This window comes from Hemiscyllium ocellatum, unplaced genomic scaffold (genome assembly GCF_020745735.1).
Source record: "Hemiscyllium ocellatum isolate sHemOce1 unplaced genomic scaffold, sHemOce1.pat.X.cur. scaffold_2804_pat_ctg1, whole genome shotgun sequence".
Classification (NCBI taxonomy): domain Eukaryota; kingdom Metazoa; phylum Chordata; class Chondrichthyes; order Orectolobiformes; family Hemiscylliidae; genus Hemiscyllium; species Hemiscyllium ocellatum.
The window spans coordinates 35,588-55,134 of record NW_026868206.1 but is presented as its reverse complement, the minus strand read 5'-3'; the positions used below and the strand labels follow the sequence as shown (position 1 = coordinate 55,134).

Sequence of the window (19,547 nt, the reverse complement as noted above, 5' to 3'; positions counted from 1 at the left end):
TTACAGGGTGACCTGGACAAGTTAGGTGAGTGGCCAGATGCAATTTAATGTGGATAAATCAATGGTTACCCACTTTGGTGGAAGGCAGATTACTACCTAAATGAATCAATTTAGGTCAAGGGGGCAGGACAGAGAGATCTGGGGGTTCCTGTACACCACTCAATGAAGGTAAGCATGCAGGTACAGCAGGTAGTGAAGAAGGCTAATAGCATGCTGGCCTTCATAACAAGAGGGATGGAGTATAGAAGCAAAGAGGTTCTTTTGCAGCTGTACAGGGCCCTGGTGAGACCACACCTGGAGTACTGTGTGCAGTTCTGCTCTCCAGATTTGATTCTGGCTATTGAGGGAATGCAGCGTAGGTTCACCAGGTCAATTCCTGGACTGGCGGGATTACCTTACACTGAAAGACTGGAGCGACTGGCTTGTGTGTACCCTCGAGTTTAGAAGACTGAGAGGGGATCTGATTGAGACATTTCAGATCATCAAAGGATTGGACACTCTGGCGGCAGGAAACATGTTTCCGCTGCTGGGTGAGTGCCGAAACAGAGGACACTGCTTAAAAATACGGGGTAGACCATTTAGGACAGAGATGAGGAGAAACTTCTTCACCCAGAGAGTGGTGGCTGTGTGGAATGCTCTGCCCCAGAGGGCAGTGGAGGCCCAGTCTCTGGATTCATTTAAGAAAGAGTTGCATAGAGCTCTCAAGGATAGTGGAATCAAGGGTTACGGAGATAAGGCAGGAACAGGATACTGATTAAGGATGATCAGCCATGATCATATTGAATGGTGGTGCAGGCTCGAAAGGCAGAATGGCCAACTCCTGCACCTATTGTCCTCCTTTCCTGACTGCCACCCGCAGACAGCGTGCAGCCCCAATCCCTTTCTTTCCGTCTTTCTCGCTGATTTCGGCAGCGCTCCCGCTCTCCTCCCCTCCCTGTCTGGTGCCTGCAGGCGACTGATGGCCGGCACAGCAGCAGCAGCAGCAGCAGCAGCAAAAATAACCTGCCGCTCCATTGCGTGGCACAACACAAGTGCAGAGGGGTGACTTGAGCAGCCCCTGCTGGCGGAAAAAGCCTACTGCACCTGGTATTCCCAGGCGGTCTCCCATCCAAGTACTAACCAGGCCTGAGTCTGCTTAGCTTCCGAGATCAGACGAGATCGGGCGTTTTCAGACTAGTATGGCCGTAGGCACCGGCCCCTTCCTTTTCTCCCTACTTCAAGGCGTGCTGGCCAGCCACATTTTCTTTGCTGCTCTTTCTCTTTATCCCCTTTGTTTTTTTTTTCTCTTTTCTCTTTGCTCTTCCTCCTCTGTGCGTGCTTCCCTCCCTCCGTCCCTCCAGCTGCCTTTCAGCCAGCCCTTGCCCACCAGGCTCCTGTAGTCTCCCACATCCCCACGCAGGCCAACTGCAAGCCCTCCCCCTGCTTCATAAGGCTGCAGCCTGCATTCTCTCATCCTTCCGCACTCCTCCACGCCTCCCTTTCCCAATGGCAGGCAGTGGCCAGGGGGGTACCGCAGGGATCACTACTGGCACCGCAGCTTTTTACCATATATCTTAACCATCTACAAGATGCTATTAGCCATAACATTAGCAAATTTGCTGATGATACTAAGCTGGCTGGCAGGGTGAAATGTCATCAGGATGTTAGCAGATTACAGGGTGACCTGGACAAGTTAGGTGAGTGGCCAGATGCAATTTAATGTGGATAAATCAATGGTTACCCACTTTGGTGGAAGGCAGATTACTACCTAAATGGAATCAATTTAGGTCAAGGGGCAGGACAGAGAGATCTGGGGTTCCTGTACACCACTCAATGAAGGTAAGCATGCAGGTACAGCAGGTAGTGAAGAAGGCTAATAGCATGCTGGCCTTCATAACAAGAGGGATGGAGTATAGAAGCAAAGAGGTTCTTTTGCAGCTGTACAGGGCCCTGGTGAGACCACACCTGGAGTACTGTGTGCAGTTCTGCTCTCCAGATTTGATTCTGGCTATTGAGGGAATGCAGCGTAGGTTCACCAGGTCAATTCCTGGACTGGCGGGATTACCTTACACTGAAAGACTGGAGCGACTGGGCTTGTGTGTACCCTCGAGTTTAGAAGACTGAGAGGGGATCTGATTGAGACATTTCAGATCATCAAAGGATTGGACACTCTGGCGGCAGGAAACATGTTTCCGCTGCTGGGTGAGTGCCGAAACAGAGGACACTGCTTAAAAATACGGGGTAGACCATTTAGGACAGAGATGAGGAGAAACTTCTTCACCCAGAGAGTGGTGGCTGTGTGGAATGCTCTGCCCCAGAGGGCAGTGGAGGCCCAGTCTCTGGATTCATTTAAGAAAGAGTTGCATAGAGCTCTCAAGGATAGTGGAATCAAGGGTTACGGAGATAAGGCAGGAACAGGATACTGATTAAGGATGATCAGCCATGATCATATTGAATGGTGGTGCAGGCTCGAAAGGCAGAATGGCCAACTCCTGCACCTATTGTCCTCCTTTCCTGACTGCCACCCGCAGACAGCGTGCAGCCCCAATCCCTTTCTTTCCGTCTTTCTCGCTGATTTCGGCAGCGCTCCGCTCTCCTCCCCTCCCTGTCTGGTGCCTGCAGGCGACTGATGGCCGGCACAGCAGCAGCAGCAGCAGCAAAAATAACCTGCCGCTCCATTGCGTGGCACAACACAAGTGCAGAGGGGTGACTTGAGCAGCCCCTGCTGGCGGAAAAAGCCTACTGCACCTGGTATTCCCAGGCGGTCTCCCATCCAAGTACTAACCAGGCCTGAGTCTGCTTAGCTTCCGAGATCAGACGAGATCGGGCGTTTTCAGACTAGTATGGCCGTAGGCACCGGCCCCTTCCTTTTCTCCCTACTTCAAGGCGTGCTGGCCAGCCACATTTTCTTTGCTGCTCTTTCTCTTTATCCCCTTTGTTTTTTTTTTCTCTTTTCTCTTTGCTCTTCCTCCTCTGTGCGTGCTTCCCTCCCTCCGTCCCTCCAGCTGCCTTTCAGCCAGCCCTTGCCCACCAGGCTCCTGTAGTCTCCCACATCCCCACGCAGGCCAACTGCAAGCCCTCCCCCTGCTTCATCAGGCTGCAGCCTGCATTCTCTCATCCTTCCGCACTCCTCCACGCCTCCCTTTCCCAATGGCAGGCAGTGGCCAGGGGGGTACCGCAGGGATCACTACTGGCACCGCAGCTTTTTACCATATATCTTAACCATCTACAAGATGCTATTAGCCATAACATTAGCAAATTTGCTGATGATACTAAGCTGGCTGGCAGGGTGAAATGTCATCAGGATGTTAGCAGATTACAGGGTGACCTGGACAAGTTAGGTGAGTGGCCAGATGCAATTTAATGTGGATAAATCAATGGTTACCCACTTTGGTGAAGGCAGATTACTACCTAAATGGAATCAATTTAGGTCAAGGGGCAGGACAGAGAGATCTGGGGGTTCCTGTACACCACTCAATGAAGGTAAGCATGCAGGTACAGCAGGTAGTGAAGAAGGCTAATAGCATGCTGGCCTTCATAACAAGAGGGATGGAGTATAGAAGCAAAGAGGTTCTTTTGCAGCTGTACAGGGCCCTGGTGAGACCACACCTGGAGTACTGTGTGCAGTTCTGCTCTCCAGATTTGATTCTGGCTATTGAGGGAATGCAGCGTAGGTTCACCAGGTCAATTCCTGGACTGGCGGGATTACCTTACACTGAAAGACTGGAGCGACTGGGCTTGTGTGTACCCTCGAGTTTAGAAGACTGAGAGGGGATCTGATTGAGACATTTCAGATCATCAAAGGATTGGACACTCTGGCGGCAGGAAACATGTTTCCGCTGCTGGGTGAGTGCCGAAACAGAGGACACTGCTTAAAAATACGGGGTAGACCATTTAGGACAGAGATGAGGAGAAACTTCTTCACCCAGAGAGTGGTGGCTGTGTGGAATGCTCTGCCCCAGAGGGCAGTGGAGGCCCAGTCTCTGGATTCATTTAAGAAAGAGTTGCATAGAGCTCTCAAGGATAGTGGAATCAAGGGTTACGGAGATAAGGCAGGAACAGGATACTGATTAAGGATGATCAGCCATGATCATATTGAATGGTGGTGCAGGCTCGAAAGGCAGAATGGCCAACTCCTGCACCTATTGTCCTCCTTTCCTGACTGCCACCCGCAGACAGCGTGCAGCCCCAATCCCTTTCTTTCCGTCTTTCTCGCTGATTTCGGCAGCGCTCCGCTCTCCTCCCCTCCCTGTCTGGTGCCTGCAGGCGACTGATGGCCGGCACAGCAGCAGCAGCAGCAGCAGCAAAAATAACCTGCCGCTCCATTGCGTGGCACAACACAAGTGCAGAGGGGTGACTTGAGCAGCCCCTGCTGGCGGAAAAAGCCTACTGCACCTGGTATTCCCAGGCGGTCTCCCATCCAAGTACTAACCAGGCCTGAGTCTGCTTAGCTTCCGAGATCAGACGAGATCGGGCGTTTTCAGACTAGTATGGCCGTAGGCACCGGCCCCTTCCTTTTCTCCCTACTTCAAGGCGTGCTGGCCAGCCACATTTTCTTTGCTGCTCTTTCTCTTTATCCCCTTTGTTTTTTTTTTCTCTTTTCTCTTTGCTCTTCCTCCTCTGTGCGTGCTTCCCTCCCTCCGTCCCTCCAGCTGCCTTTCAGCCAGCCCTTGCCCACCAGGCTCCTGTAGTCTCCCACATCCCCACGCAGGCCAACTGCAAGCCCTCCCCCTGCTTCATCAGGCTGCAGCCTGCATTCTCTCATCCTTCCGCACTCCTCCACGCCTCCCTTTCCCAATGGCAGGCAGTGGCCAGGGGGGTACCGCAGGGATCACTACTGGCACCGCAGCTTTTTACCATATATCTTAACCATCTACAAGATGCTATTAGCCATAACATTAGCAAATTTGCTGATGATACTAAGCTGGCTGGCAGGGTGAAATGTCATCAGGATGTTAGCAGATTACAGGGTGACCTGGACAAGTTAGGTGAGTGGCCAGATGCAATTTAATGTGGATAAATCAATGGTTACCCACTTTGGTGGAAGGCAGATTACTACCTAAATGGAATCAATTTAGGTCAAGGGGCAGGACAGAGAGATCTGGGGGTTCCTGTACACCACTCAATGAAGGTAAGCATGCAGGTACAGCAGGTAGTGAAGAAGGCTAATAGCATGCTGGCCTTCATAACAAGAGGGATGGAGTATAGAAGCAAAGAGGTTCTTTTGCAGCTGTACAGGGCCCTGGTGAGACCACACCTGGAGTACTGTGTGCAGTTCTGCTCTCCAGATTTGATTCTGGCTATTGAGGGAATGCAGCGTAGGTTCACCAGGTCAATTCCTGGACTGGCGGGATTACCTTACACTGAAAGACTGGAGCGACTGGGCTTGTGTGTACCCTCGAGTTTAGAAGACTGAGAGGGGATCTGATTGAGACATTTCAGATCATCAAAGGATTGGACACTCTGGCGGCAGGAAACATGTTTCCGCTGCTGGGTGAGTGCCGAAACAGAGGACACTGCTTAAAAATACGGGGTAGACCATTTAGGACAGAGATGAGGAGAAACTTCTTCACCCAGAGAGTGGTGGCTGTGTGGAATGCTCTGCCCCAGAGGGCAGTGGAGGCCCAGTCTCTGGATTCATTTAAGAAAGAGTTGCATAGAGCTCTCAAGGATAGTGGAATCAAGGGTTACGGAGATAAGGCAGGAACAGGATACTGATTAAGGATGATCAGCCATGATCATATTGAATGGTGGTGCAGGCTCGAAAGGCAGAATGGCCAACTCCTGCACCTATTGTCCTCCTTTCCTGACTGCCACCCGCAGACAGCGTGCAGCCCCAATCCCTTTCTTTCCGTCTTTCTCGCTGATTTCGGCAGCGCTCCGCTCTCCCTCCCCTCCCTGTCTGGTGCCTGCAGGCGACTGATGGCCGGCAGCAGCAGCAGCAGCAGCAGCAAAAATAACCTGCCGCTCCATTGCGTGGCACAACACAAGTGCAGAGGGGTGACCTGAGCAGCCCCTGCTGGCGGAAAAAGCCTACTGCGCCTGGCATTCCCAGGCGGTCTCCCATCCAAGTACTAACCAGGCCTGAGTCTGCTTAGCTTCCGAGATCGGGCTTTTTCAGACTAGTATGGCCGTAGGCACGGCCCCTTCCTTTTCTCCCTACTTCAAGGCGTGCTGGCCAGCCACATTTTCTTTGCTGCTCTTTCTCTTTATCCCCTTTGTTTTTTTTTTCTCTTTTCTCTTTGCTCTTCCTCCTCTGTGCGTGCTTCCCTCCCTCCGTCCCTCCAGCTGCCTTTCAGCCAGCCCTTGCCCACCAGGCTCCTGTAGTCTCCCACATCCCCACGCAGGCCAACTGCAAGCCCTCCCCCTGCTTCATAAGGCTGCAGCCTGCATTCTCTCATCCTTCCGCACTCCTCCACGCCTCCCTTTCCCAATGGCAGGCAGTGGCCAGGGGGGTACCGCAGGGATCACTACTGGCACCGCAGCTTTTTACCATATATCTTAACCATCTACAAGATGCTATTAGCCATAACATTAGCAAATTTGCTGATGATACTAAGCTGGCTGGCAGGGTGAAATGTCATCAGGATGTTAGCAGATTACAGGGTGACCTGGACAAGTTAGGTGAGTGGCCAGATGCAATTTAATGTGGATAAATCAATGGTTACCCACTTTGGTGAAGGCAGATTACTACCTAAATGGAATCAATTTAGGTCAAGGGGCAGGACAGAGAGATCTGGGGGTTCCTGTACACCACTCAATGAAGGTAAGCATGCAGGTACAGCAGGTAGTGAAGAAGGCTAATAGCATGCTGGCCTTCATAACAAGAGGGATGGAGTATAGAAGCAAAGAGGTTCTTTTGCAGCTGTACAGGGCCCTGGTGAGACCACACCTGGAGTACTGTGTGCAGTTCTGCTCTCCAGATTTGATTCTGGCTATTGAGGGAATGCAGCGTAGGTTCACCAGGTCAATTCCTGGACTGGCGGGATTACCTTACACTGAAAGACTGGAGCGACTGGGCTTGTGTGTACCCTCGAGTTTAGAAGACTGAGAGGGGATCTGATTGAGACATTTCAGATCATCAAAGGATTGGACACTCTGGCGGCAGGAAACATGTTTCCGCTGCTGGGTGAGTGCCGAAACAGAGGACACTGCTTAAAAATACGGGGTAGACCATTTAGGACAGAGATGAGGAGAAACTTCTTCACCCAGAGAGTGGTGGCTGTGTGGAATGCTCTGCCCCAGAGGGCAGTGGAGGCCCAGTCTCTGGATTCATTTAAGAAAGAGTTGCATAGAGCTCTCAAGGATAGTGGAATCAAGGGTTACGGAGATAAGGCAGGAACAGGATACTGATTAAGGATGATCAGCCATGATCATATTGAATGGTGGTGCAGGCTCGAAAGGCAGAATGGCCAACTCCTGCACCTATTGTCCTCCTTTCCTGACTGCCACCCGCAGACAGCGTGCAGCCCCAATCCCTTTCTTTCCGTCTTTCTCGCTGATTTCGGCAGCGCTCCGCTCTCCTCCCCTCCCTGTCTGGTGCCTGCAGGCGACTGATGGCCGGCACAGCAGCAGCAGCAGCAGCAGCAGCAGCAAAAATAACCTGCCGCTCCATTGCGTGGCACAACACAAGTGCAGAGGGGTGACTTGAGCAGCCCCTGCTGGCGGAAAAAGCCTACTGCACCTGGTATTCCCAGGCGGTCTCCCATCCAAGTACTAACCAGGCCTGAGTCTGCTTAGCTTCCGAGATCAGACGAGATCGGCGTTTTCAGACTAGTATGGCCGTAGGCACCGGCCCTTCCTTTTCTCCCTACTTCAAGGCGTGCTGGCCAGCCACATTTTCTTTGCTGCTCTTTCTCTTTATCCCCTTTGTTTTTTTTTTCTCTTTTCTCTTTGCTCTTCCTCCTCTGTGCGTGCTTCCCTCCCTCCGTCCCTCCAGCTGCCTTTCAGCCAGCCCTTGCCCACCAGGCTCCTGTAGTCTCCCACATCCCCACGCAGGCCAACTGCAAGCCCTCCCCCTGCTTCATCAGGCTGCAGCCTGCATTCTCTCATCCTTCCGCACTCCTCCACGCCTCCCTTTCCCAATGGCAGGCAGTGGCCAGGGGGTACCGCAGGGATCACTACTGGCACCGCAGCTTTTTACCATATATCTTAACCATCTACAAGATGCTATTAGCCATAACATTAGCAAATTTGCTGATGATACTAAGCTGGCTGGCAGGGTGAAATGTCATCAGGATGTTAGCAGATTACAGGGTGACCTGGACAAGTTAGGTGAGTGGCCAGATGCAATTTAATGTGGATAAATCAATGGTTACCCACTTTGGTGCAAGGCAGATTACTACCTAAATGGAATCAATTTAGGTCAAGGGGCAGGACAGAGAGATCTGGGGGTTCCTGTACACCACTCAATGAAGGTAAGCATGCAGGTACAGCAGGTAGTGAAGAAGGCTAATAGCATGCTGGCCTTCATAACAAGAGGGATGGAGTATAGAAGCAAAGAGGTTCTTTTGCAGCTGTACAGGGCCCTGGTGAGACCACACCTGGAGTACTGTGTGCAGTTCTGCTCTCCAGATTTGATTCTGGCTATTGAGGGAATGCAGCGTAGGTTCACCAGGTCAATTCCTGGACTGGCGGGATTACCTTACACTGAAAGACTGGAGCGACTGGGCTTGTGTGTACCCTCGAGTTTAGAAGACTGAGAGGGGATCTGATTGAGACATTTCAGATCATCAAAGGATTGGACACTCTGGCGGCAGGAAACATGTTTCCGCTGCTGGGTGAGTGCCGAAACAGAGGACACTGCTTAAAAATACGGGGTAGACCATTTAGGACAGAGATGAGGAGAAACTTCTTCACCCAGAGAGTGGTGGCTGTGTGGAATGCTCTGCCCCAGAGGGCAGTGGAGGCCCAGTCTCTGGATTCATTTAAGAAAGAGTTGCATAGAGCTCTCAAGGATAGTGGAATCAAGGGTTACGGAGATAAGGCAGGAACAGGATACTGATTAAGGATGATCAGCCATGATCATATTGAATGGTGGTGCAGGCTCGAAAGGCAGAATGGCCAACTCCTGCACCTATTGTCCTCCTTTCCTGACTGCCACCCGCAGACAGCGTGCAGCCCCAATCCCTTTCTTTCCGTCTTTCTCGCTGATTTCGGCAGCGCTCCGCTCTCCCTCCCCTCCCTGTCTGGTGCCTGCAGGCGACTGATGGCCAGCAGCAGCAGCAGCAGCAGCAAAAATAACCTGCCGCTCCATTGCGTGGCACAACACAAGTGCAGAGGGGTGACTTGAGCAGCCCCTGCTGGCGGAAAAAGCCTACTGCACCTGGTATTCCCAGGCGGTCTCCCATCCAAGTACTAACCAGGCCTGAGTCTGCTTAGCTTCCGAGATCAGACGAGATCGGGCGTTTTCAGACTAGTATGGCCGTAGGCACCGGCCCCTTCCTTTTCTCCCTACTTCAAGGCGTGCTGGCCAGCCACATTTTCTTTGCTGCTCTTTCTCTTTATCCCCTTTGTTTTTTTTTTCTCTTTTCTCTTTGCTCTTCCTCCTCTGTGCGTGCTTCCCTCCCTCCGTCCCTCCAGCTGCCTTTCAGCCAGCCCTTGCCCACCAGGCTCCTGTAGTCTCCCACATCCCCACGCAGGCCAACTGCAAGCCCTCCCCCTGCTTCATCAGGCTGCAGCCTGCATTCTCTCATCCTTCCGCACTCCTCCACGCCTCCCTTTCCCAATGGCAGGCAGTGGCCAGGGGGGTACCGCAGGGATCACTACTGGCACCGCAGCTTTTTACCATATATCTTAACCATCTACAAGATGCTATTAGCCATAACATTAGCAAATTTGCTGATGATACTAAGCTGGCTGGCAGGGTGAAATGTCATCAGGATGTTAGCAGATTACAGGGTGACCTGGACAAGTTAGGTGAGTGGCCAGATGCAATTTAATGTGGATAAATCAATGGTTACCCACTTTGGTGGAAGGCAGATTACTACCTAAATGGAATCAATTTAGGTCAAGGGGCAGGACAGAGAGATCTGGGGGTTCCTGTACACCACTCAATGAAGGTAAGCATGCAGGTACAGCAGGTAGTGAAGAAGGCTAATAGCATGCTGGCCTTCATAACAAGAGGGATGGAGTATAGAAGCAAAGAGGTTCTTTTGCAGCTGTACAGGGCCCTGGTGAGACCACACCTGGAGTACTGTGTGCAGTTCTGCTCTCCAGATTTGATTCTGGCTATTGAGGGAATGCAGCGTAGGTTCACCAGGTCAATTCCTGGACTGGCGGGATTACCTTACACTGAAAGACTGGAGCGACTGGGCTTGTGTGTACCCTCGAGTTTAGAAGACTGAGAGGGGATCTGATTGAGACATTTCAGATCATCAAAGGATTGGACACTCTGGCGGCAGGAAACATGTTTCCGCTGCTGGGTGAGTGCCGAAACAGAGGACACTGCTTAAAAATACGGGGTAGACCATTTAGGACAGAGATGAGGAGAAACTTCTTCACCCAGAGAGTGGTGGCTGTGTGGAATGCTCTGCCCCAGAGGGCAGTGGAGGCCCAGTCTCTGGATTCATTTAAGAAAGAGTTGCATAGAGCTCTCAAGGATAGTGGAATCAAGGGTTACGGAGATAAGGCAGGAACAGGATACTGATTAAGGATGATCAGCCATGATCATATTGAATGGTGGTGCAGGCTCGAAAGGCAGAATGGCCAACTCCTGCACCTATTGTCCTCCTTTCCTGACTGCCACCCGCAGACAGCGTGCAGCCCCAATCCCTTTCTTTCCGTCTTTCTCGCTGATTTCGGCAGCGCTCCGCTCTCCTCCCCTCCCTGTCTGGTGCCTGCAGGCGACTGATGGCCGGCACAGCAGCAGCAGCAGCAGCAGCAGCAGCAAAAATAACCTGCCGCTCCATTGCGTGGCACAACACAAGTGCAGAGGGGTGACTTGAGCAGCCCCTGCTGGCGGAAAAAGCCTACTGCACCTGGTATTCCCAGGCGGTCTCCCATCCAAGTACTAACCAGGCCTGAGTCTGCTTAGCTTCCGAGATCAGACGAGATCGGGCGTTTTCAGACTAGTATGGCCGTAGGCACCGGCCCCTTCCTTTTCTCCCTACTTCAAGGCGTGCTGGCCAGCCACATTTTCTTTGCTGCTCTTTCTCTTTATCCCCTTTGTTTTTTTTTTCTCTTTTCTCTTTGCTCTTCCTCCTCTGTGCGTGCTTCCCTCCCTCCGTCCCTCCAGCTGCCTTTCAGCCAGCCCTTGCCCACCAGGCTCCTGTAGTCTCCCACATCCCCACGCAGGCCAACTGCAAGCCCTCCCCTGCTTCATCAGGCTGCAGCCTGCATTCTCTCATCCTTCCGCACTCCTCCACGCCTCCCTTTCCCAATGGCAGGCAGTGGCCAGGGGGGGTACCGCAGGGATCACTACTGGCACCGCAGCTTTTTACCATATATCTTAACCATCTACAAGATGCTATTAGCCATAACATTAGCAAATTTGCTGATGATACTAAGCTGGCTGGCAGGGTGAAATGTCATCAGGATGTTAGCAGATTACAGGGTGACCTGGACAAGTTAGGTGAGTGGCCAGATGCAATTTAATGTGGATAAATCAATGGTTACCCACTTTGGTGGAAGGCAGATTACTACCTAAATGGAATCAATTTAGGTCAAGGGGCAGGACAGAGAGATCTGGGGGTTCCTGTACACCACTCAATGAAGGTAAGCATGCAGGTACAGCAGGTAGTGAAGAAGGCTAATAGCATGCTGGCCTTCATAACAAGAGGGATGGAGTATAGAAGCAAAGAGGTTCTTTTGCAGCTGTACAGGGCCCTGGTGAGACCACACCTGGAGTACTGTGTGCAGTTCTGCTCTCCAGATTTGATTCTGGCTATTGAGGGAATGCAGCGTAGGTTCACCAGGTCAATTCCTGGACTGGCGGGATTACCTTACACTGAAAGACTGGAGCGACTGGGCTTGTGTGTACCCTCGAGTTTAGAAGACTGAGAGGGGATCTGATTGAGACATTTCAGATCATCAAAGGATTGGACACTCTGGCGGCAGGAAACATGTTTCCGCTGCTGGGTGAGTGCCGAAACAGAGGACACTGCTTAAAAATACGGGGTAGACCATTTAGGACAGAGATGAGGAGAAACTTCTTCACCCAGAGAGTGGTGGCTGTGTGGAATGCTCTGCCCCAGAGGGCAGTGGAGGCCCAGTCTCTGGATTCATTTAAGAAAGAGTTGCATAGAGCTCTCAAGGATAGTGGAATCAAGGGTTACGGAGATAAGGCAGGAACAGGATACTGATTAAGGATGATCAGCCATGATCATATTGAATGGTGGTGCAGGCTCGAAAGGCAGAATGGCCAACTCCTGCACCTATTGTCCTCCTTTCCTGACTGCCACCCGCAGACAGCGTGCAGCCCCAATCCCTTTCTTTCCGTCTTTCTCGCTGATTTCGGCAGCGCTCCGCTCTCCTCCCCTCCCTGTCTGGTGCCTGCAGGCGACTGATGGCCGGCAGCAGCAGCAGCAGCAGCAGCAAAAATAACCTGCCGCTCCATTGCGTGGCACAACACAAGTGCAGAGGGGTGACTTGAGCAGCCCCTGCTGGCGGAAAAAGCCTACTGCACCTGGTAGTCCCAGGCGGTCTCCCATCCAAGTACTAACCAGGCCTGAGTCTGCTTAGCTTCCGAGATCGGGCGTTTTCAGACTAGTATGGCCGTAGGCACCGGCCCCTTCCTTTTCTCCCTACTTCAAGGCGTGCTGGCCAGCCACATTTTCTTTGCTGCTCTTTCTCTTTATCCCCTTTGTTTTTTTTTTCTCTTTTCTCTTTGCTCTTCCTCCTCTGTGCGTGCTTCCCTCCCTCCGTCCCTCCAGCTGCCTTTCAGCCAGCCCTTGCCCACCAGGCTCCTGTAGTCTCCCACATCCCCACGCAGGCCAACTGCAAGCCCTCCCCCTGCTTCATCAGGCTGCAGCCTGCATTCTCTCATCCTTCCGCACTCCTCCACGCCTCCCTTTCCCAATGGCAGGCAGTGGCCAGGGGGGTACCGCAGGGATCACTACTGGCACCGCAGCTTTTTACCATATATCTTAACCATCTACAAGATGCTATTAGCCATAACATTAGCAAATTTGCTGATGATACTAAGCTGGCTGGCAGGGTGAAATGTCATCAGGATGTTAGCAGATTACAGGGTGACCTGGACAAGTTAGGTGAGTGGCCAGATGCAATTTAATGTGGATAAATCAATGGTTACCCACTTTGGTGGAAGGCAGATTACTACCTAAATGGAATCAATTTAGGTCAAGGGGCAGGACAGAGAGATCTGGGGGTTCCTGTACACCACTCAATGAAGGTAAGCATGCAGGTACAGCAGGTAGTGAAGAAGGCTAATAGCATGCTGGCCTTCATAACAAGAGGGATGGAGTATAGAAGCAAAGAGGTTCTTTTGCAGCTGTACAGGGCCCTGGTGAGACCACACCTGGAGTACTGTGTGCAGTTCTGCTCTCCAGATTTGATTCTGGCTATTGAGGGAATGCAGCGTAGGTTCACCAGGTCAATTCCTGGACTGGCGGGATTACCTTACACTGAAAGACTGGAGCGACTGGGCTTGTGTGTACCCTCGAGTTTAGAAGACTGAGAGGGGATCTGATTGAGACATTTCAGATCATCAAAGGATTGGACACTCTGGCGGCAGGAAACATGTTTCCGCTGCTGGGTGAGTGCCGAAACAGAGGACACTGCTTAAAAATACGGGGTAGACCATTTAGGACAGAGATGAGGAGAAACTTCTTCACCCAGAGAGTGGTGGCTGTGTGGAATGCTCTGCCCCAGAGGGCAGTGGAGGCCCAGTCTCTGGATTCATTTAAGAAAGAGTTGCATAGAGCTCTCAAGGATAGTGGAATCAAGGGTTACGGAGATAAGGCAGGAACAGGATACTGATTAAGGATGATCAGCCATGATCATATTGAATGGTGGTGCAGGCTCGAAAGGCAGAATGGCCAACTCCTGCACCTATTGTCCTCCTTTCCTGACTGCCACCCGCAGACAGCGTGCAGCCCCAATCCCTTTCTTTCCGTCTTTCTCGCTGATTTCGGCAGCGCTCCGCTCTCCTCCCCTCCCTGTCTGGTGCCTGCAGGCGACTGATGGCCGGCAGCAGCAGCAGCAGCAGCAAAAATAACCTGCCGCTCCATTGCGTGGCACAACACAAGTGCAGAGGGGTGACTTGAGCAGCCCCTGCTGGCGGAAAAAGCCTACTGCACCTGGTATTCCCAGGCGGTCTCCCATCCAAGTACTAACCAGGCCTGAGTCTGCTTAGCTTCCGAGATCAGGCGTTTTCAGACTAGTATGGCCGTAGGCACCGGCCCCTTCCTTTTCTCCCTACTTCAAGGCGTGCTGGCCAGCCACATTTTCTTTGCTGCTCTTTCTCTTTATCCCCTTTGTTTTTTTTTTCTCTTTTCTCTTTGCTCTTCCTCCTCTGTGCGTGCTTCCCTCCCTCCGTCCCTCCAGCTGCCTTTCAGCCAGCCCTTGCCCACCAGGCTCCTGTAGTCTCCCACATCCCCACGCAGGCCAACTGCAAGCCCTCCCCCTGCTTCATCAGGCTGCAGCCTGCATTCTCTCATCCTTCCGCACTCCTCCACGCCTCCCTTTCCCAATGGCAGGCAGTGGCCAGGGGGGTACCGCAGGGATCACTACTGGCACCGCAGCTTTTTACCATATATCTTAACCATCTACAAGATGCTATTAGCCATAACATTAGCAAATTTGCTGATGATACTAAGCTGGCTGGCAGGGTGAAATGTCATCAGGATGTTAGCAGATTACAGGGTGACCTGGACAAGTTAGGTGAGTGGCCAGATGCAATTTAATGTGGATAAATCAATGGTTACCCACTTTGGTGGAAGGCAGATTACTACCTAAATGGAATCAATTTAGGTCAAGGGGCAGGACAGAGAGATCTGGGGGTTCCTGTACACCACTCAATGAAGGTAAGCATGCAGGTACAGCAGGTAGTGAAGAAGGCTAATAGCATGCTGGCCTTCATAACAAGAGGGATGGAGTATAGAAGCAAAGAGGTTCTTTTGCAGCTGTACAGGGCCCTGGTGAGACCACACCTGGAGTACTGTGTGCAGTTCTGCTCTCCAGATTTGATTCTGGCTATTGAGGGAATGCAGCGTAGGTTCACCAGGTCAATTCCTGGACTGGCGGGATTACCTTACACTGAAAGACTGGAGCGACTGGGCTTGTGTGTACCCTCGAGTTTAGAAGACTGAGAGGGGATCTGATTGAGACATTTCAGATCATCAAAGGATTGGACACTCTGGCGGCAGGAAACATGTTTCCGCTGCTGGGTGAGTGCCGAAACAGAGGACACTGCTTAAAAATACGGGGTAGACCATTTAGGACAGAGATGAGGAGAAACTTCTTCACCCAGAGAGTGGTGGCTGTGTGGAATGCTCTGCCCCAGAGGGCAGTGGAGGCCCAGTCTCTGGATTCATTTAAGAAAGAGTTGCATAGAGCTCTCAAGGATAGTGGAATCAAGGGTTACGGAGATAAGGCAGGAACAGGATACTGATTAAGGATGATCAGCCATGATCATATTGAATGGTGGTGCAGGCTCGAAAGGCAGAATGGCCAACTCCTGCACCTATTGTCCTCCTTTCCTGACTGCCACCCGCAGACAGCGTGCAGCCCCAATCCCTTTCTTTCCGTCTTTCTCGCTGATTTCGGCAGCGCTCCGCTCTCCTCCCCTCCCTGTCTGGTGCCTGCAGGCGACTGATGGCCGGCACAGCAGCAGCAGCAGCAAAAATAACCTGCCGCTCCATTGCGTGGCACAACACAAGTGCAGAGGGGTGACTTGAGCAGCCCCTGCTGGCGGAAAAAGCCTACTGCACCTGGTATTCCCAGGCGGTCTCCCATCCAAGTACTAACCAGGCCTGAGTCTGCTTAGCTTCCGAGATCAGACGAGATCGGGCGTTTTCAGACTAGTATGGCCGTAGGCACCGGCCCCTTCCTTTTCTCCCTACTTCAAGGCGTGCTGGCCAGCCACATTTTCTTTGCTGCTCTTTCTCTTTATCCCCTTTGTTTTTTTTTTCTCTTTCTCTTTGCTCTTCCTCCTCTGTGCGTGCTTCCCTCCCTCCGTCCCTCCAGCTGCCTTTCAGCCAGCCCTTGCCCACCAGGCTCCTGTAGTCTCCCACATCCCCACGCAGGCCAACTGCAAGCCCTCCCCCTGCTTCATCAGGCTGCAGCCTGCATTCTCTCATCCTTCCGCACTCCTCCACGCCTCCCTTTCCCAATGGCAGGCAGTGGCCAGGGGGGTACCGCAGGGATCACTACTGGCACCGCAGCTTTTTACCATATATCTTAACCATCTACAAGATGCTATTAGCCATAACATTAGCAAATTTGCTGATGATACTAAGCTGGCTGGCAGGGTGAAATGTCATCAGGATGTTAGCAGATTACAGGGTGACCTGGACAAGTTAGGTGAGTGGCCAGATGCAATTTAATGTGGATAAATCAATGGTTACCCACTTTGGTGGAAGGCAGATTACTACCTAAATGGAATCAATTTAGGTCAAGGGGCAGGACAGAGAGATCTGGGGGTTCCTGTACACCACTCAATGAAGGTAAGCATGCAGGTACAGCAGGTAGTGAAGAAGGCTAATAGCATGCTGGCCTTCATAACAAGAGGGATGGAGTATAGAAGCAAAGAGGTTCTTTTGCAGCTGTACAGGGCCCTGGTGAGACCACACCTGGAGTACTGTGTGCAGTTCTGCTCTCCAGATTTGATTCTGGCTATTGAGGGAATGCAGCGTAGGTTCACCAGGTCAATTCCTGGACTGGCGGGATTACCTTACACTGAAAGACTGGAGCGACTGGGCTTGTGTGTACCCTCGAGTTTAGAAGACTGAGAGGGGATCTGATTGAGACATTTCAGATCATCAAAGGATTGGACACTCTGGCGGCAGGAAACATGTTTCCGCTGCTGGGTGAGTGCCGAAACAGAGGACACTGCTTAAAAATACGGGGTAGACCATTTAGGACAGAGATGAGGAGAAACTTCTTCACCCAGAGAGTGGTGGCTGTGTGGAATGCTCTGCCCCAGAGGGCAGTGGAGGCCCAGTCTCTGGATTCATTTAAGAAAGAGTTGCATAGAGCTCTCAAGGATAGTGGAATCAAGGGTTACGGAGATAAGGCAGGAACAGGATACTGATTAAGGATGATCAGCCATGATCATATTGAATGGTGGTGCAGGCTCGAAAGGCAGAATGGCCAACTCCTGCACCTATTGTCCTCCTTTCCTGACTGCCACCCGCAGACAGCGTGCAGCCCCAATCCCTTTCTTTCCGTCTTTCTCGCTGATTTCGGCAGCGCTCCGCTCTCCTCCCCTCCCTGTCTGGTGCCTGCAGGCGACTGATGGCCGGCACAGCAGCAGCAGAGCAGCAGCAGCAAAATAACCTGCCGCTCCATTGCGTGGCACAACACAAGTGCAGAGGGGTGACTTGAGCAGCCCCTGCTGGCGGAAAAAAGCCTACTGCACCTGGTATTCCCAGGCGGTCTCCCATCCAAGTACTAACCAGGCCTGAGTCTGCTTAGCTTCCGAGATCAGACGAGATCGGGCGTTTTCAGACTAGTATGGCCGTAGGCACCGGCCCCTTCCTTTTCTCCCTACTTCAAGGCGTGCTGGCCAGCCACATTTTCTTTGCTGCTCTTTCTCTTTATCCCCTTTGTTTTTTTTTTCTCTTTTCTCTTTGCTCTTCCTCCTCTGTGCGTGCTTCCCTCCCTCCGTCCCTCCAGCTGCCTTTCAGCCAGCCCTTGCCCACCAGGCTCCTGTAGTCTCCCACATCCCCACGCAGGCCAACTGCAAGCCCTCCCCCTGCTTCATCAGGCTGCAGCCTGCATTCTCTCATCCTTCCGCACTCCTCCACGCCTCCCTTTCCCAATGGCAGGCAGTGGCCAGGGGGGTACCGCAGGGATCACTACTGGCACCGCAGCTTTTTACCATATATCTTAACCATCTACAAGATGCTATTAGCCATAACATTAGCAAATTTGCTGATGATACTAAGCTGGCTGGCAGGGTGAAATGTCATCAGGATGTTAGCAGATTACAGGGTGACCTGGACAAGTTAGGTGAGTGGCCAGATGCAATTTAATGTGGATAAATCAATGGTTACCCACTTTGGTGGAAGGCAGATTACTACCTAAATGGAATCAATTTAGGTCAAGGGGCAGGACAGAGAGATCTGGGGGTTCCTGTACACCACTCAATGAAGGTAAGCATGCAGGTACAGCAGGTAGTGAAGAAGGCTAATAGCATGCTGGCCTTCATAACAAGAGGGATGGAGTATAGAAGCAAAGAGGTTCTTTTGCAGCTGTACAGGGCCCTGGTGAGACCACACCTGGAGTACTGTGTGCAGTTCTGCTCTCCAGATTTGATTCTGGCTATTGAGGGAATGCAGCGTAGGTTCACCAGGTCAATTCCTGGACTGGCGGGATTACCTTACACTGAAAGACTGGAGCGACTGGGCTTGTGTGTACCCTCGAGTTTAGAAGACTGAGAGGGGATCTGATTGAGACATTTCAGATCATCAAAGGATTGGACACTCTGGCGGCAGGAAACATGTTTCCGCTGCTGGGTGAGTGCCGAAACAGAGGACACTGCTTAAAAATACGGGGTAGACCATTTAGGACAGAGATGAGGAGAAACTTCTTCACCCAGAGAGTGGTGGCTGTGTGGAATGCTCTGCCCCAGAGGGCAGTGGAGGCCCAGTCTCTGGATTCATTTAAGAAAGAGTTGCATAGAGCTCTCAAGGATAGTGGAATCAAGGGTTACGGAGATAAGGCAGGAACAGGATACTGATTAAGGATGATCAGCCATGATCATATTGAATGGTGGTGCAGGCTCGAAAGGCAGAATGGCCAACTCCTGCACCTATTGTCCTCCTTTCCTGACTGCCACCCGCAGACAGCGTGCAGCCCCAATCCCTTTCTTTCCGTCTTTCTCGCTGATTTCGGCAGCGCTCCGCTCTCCTCCCCTCCCTGTCTGGTGCCTGCAGGCGACTGATGGCCGGCACAGCAGCAGCAGCAGCAGCAGCAAAAATAACCTGCCGCTCCATTGCGTGGCACAACACAAGTGCAGAGGGGTGACTTGAGCAGCCCCTGCTGGCGGAAAAAGCCTACTGCACCTGGTATTCCCAGGCGGTCTCCCATCCAAGTACTAACCAGGCCTGAGTCTGCTTAGCTTCCGAGATCAGACGAGATCGGGCGTTTTCAGACTAGTATGGCCGTAGGCACCGGCCCCTTCCTTTTCTCCCTACTTCAAGGCGTGCTGGCCAGCCACATTTTCTTTGCTGCTCTTTCTCTTTATCCCCTTTGTTTTTTTTTTCTCTTTTCTCTTTGCTCTTCCTCCTCTGTGCGTGCTTCCCTCCCTCCGTCCCTCCAGCTGCCTTTCAGCCAGCCCTTGCCCACCAGGCTCCTGTAGTCTCCCACATCCCCACGCAGGCCAACTGCAAGCCCTCCCCCTGCTTCATCAGGCTGCAGCCTGCATTCTCTCATCCTTCCGCACT

General features: G+C 52.1%; 9 non-coding genes and 3 pseudogenes across 9 annotated transcripts; all 12 read right to left on the bottom strand.

Moving 5' to 3' along the window:
• Positions 1 to 1,071: 1,071 nt before the first annotated feature.
• On the bottom strand, positions 1,072 to 1,190 carry LOC132812515 (5S ribosomal RNA). Its single transcript, XR_009643695.1, has one exon. It is a non-coding gene; the product is annotated as a 5S ribosomal RNA (ribosomal RNA).
• Positions 1,191 to 2,715: 1,525 nt separating this feature from the next.
• LOC132812514 (5S ribosomal RNA) lies at positions 2,716 to 2,834 on the bottom strand. The gene has a single exon (XR_009643694.1). It is a non-coding gene; the product is annotated as a 5S ribosomal RNA (ribosomal RNA).
• A 1,528-nt stretch (positions 2,835 to 4,362) lies between these two features.
• Positions 4,363 to 4,481, bottom strand: LOC132812513 (5S ribosomal RNA). Its single transcript, XR_009643693.1, has one exon. It is a non-coding gene; the product is annotated as a 5S ribosomal RNA (ribosomal RNA).
• Positions 4,482 to 6,009: 1,528 nt separating this feature from the next.
• Positions 6,010 to 6,118, bottom strand: LOC132812535 (5S ribosomal RNA; annotated as a pseudogene).
• A 1,533-nt stretch (positions 6,119 to 7,651) lies between these two features.
• On the bottom strand, positions 7,652 to 7,769 carry LOC132812519 (5S ribosomal RNA). Its single transcript, XR_009643700.1, has one exon. It is a non-coding gene; the product is annotated as a 5S ribosomal RNA (ribosomal RNA).
• A 1,523-nt stretch (positions 7,770 to 9,292) lies between these two features.
• On the bottom strand, positions 9,293 to 9,411 carry LOC132812512 (5S ribosomal RNA). Its single transcript, XR_009643692.1, has one exon. It is a non-coding gene; the product is annotated as a 5S ribosomal RNA (ribosomal RNA).
• Positions 9,412 to 10,946: 1,535 nt separating this feature from the next.
• LOC132812511 (5S ribosomal RNA) lies at positions 10,947 to 11,065 on the bottom strand. The gene has a single exon (XR_009643691.1). It is a non-coding gene; the product is annotated as a 5S ribosomal RNA (ribosomal RNA).
• A 1,527-nt stretch (positions 11,066 to 12,592) lies between these two features.
• LOC132812534 (5S ribosomal RNA) lies at positions 12,593 to 12,701 on the bottom strand (annotated as a pseudogene).
• Positions 12,702 to 14,225: 1,524 nt separating this feature from the next.
• LOC132812532 (5S ribosomal RNA) lies at positions 14,226 to 14,334 on the bottom strand (annotated as a pseudogene).
• Positions 14,335 to 15,857: 1,523 nt separating this feature from the next.
• On the bottom strand, positions 15,858 to 15,976 carry LOC132812509 (5S ribosomal RNA). Its single transcript, XR_009643689.1, has one exon. It is a non-coding gene; the product is annotated as a 5S ribosomal RNA (ribosomal RNA).
• A 1,530-nt stretch (positions 15,977 to 17,506) lies between these two features.
• LOC132812508 (5S ribosomal RNA) lies at positions 17,507 to 17,625 on the bottom strand. The gene has a single exon (XR_009643688.1). It is a non-coding gene; the product is annotated as a 5S ribosomal RNA (ribosomal RNA).
• Positions 17,626 to 19,154: 1,529 nt separating this feature from the next.
• On the bottom strand, positions 19,155 to 19,273 carry LOC132812507 (5S ribosomal RNA). Its single transcript, XR_009643687.1, has one exon. It is a non-coding gene; the product is annotated as a 5S ribosomal RNA (ribosomal RNA).
• Between the last annotated feature and the right edge of the window lie 274 nt (positions 19,274 to 19,547).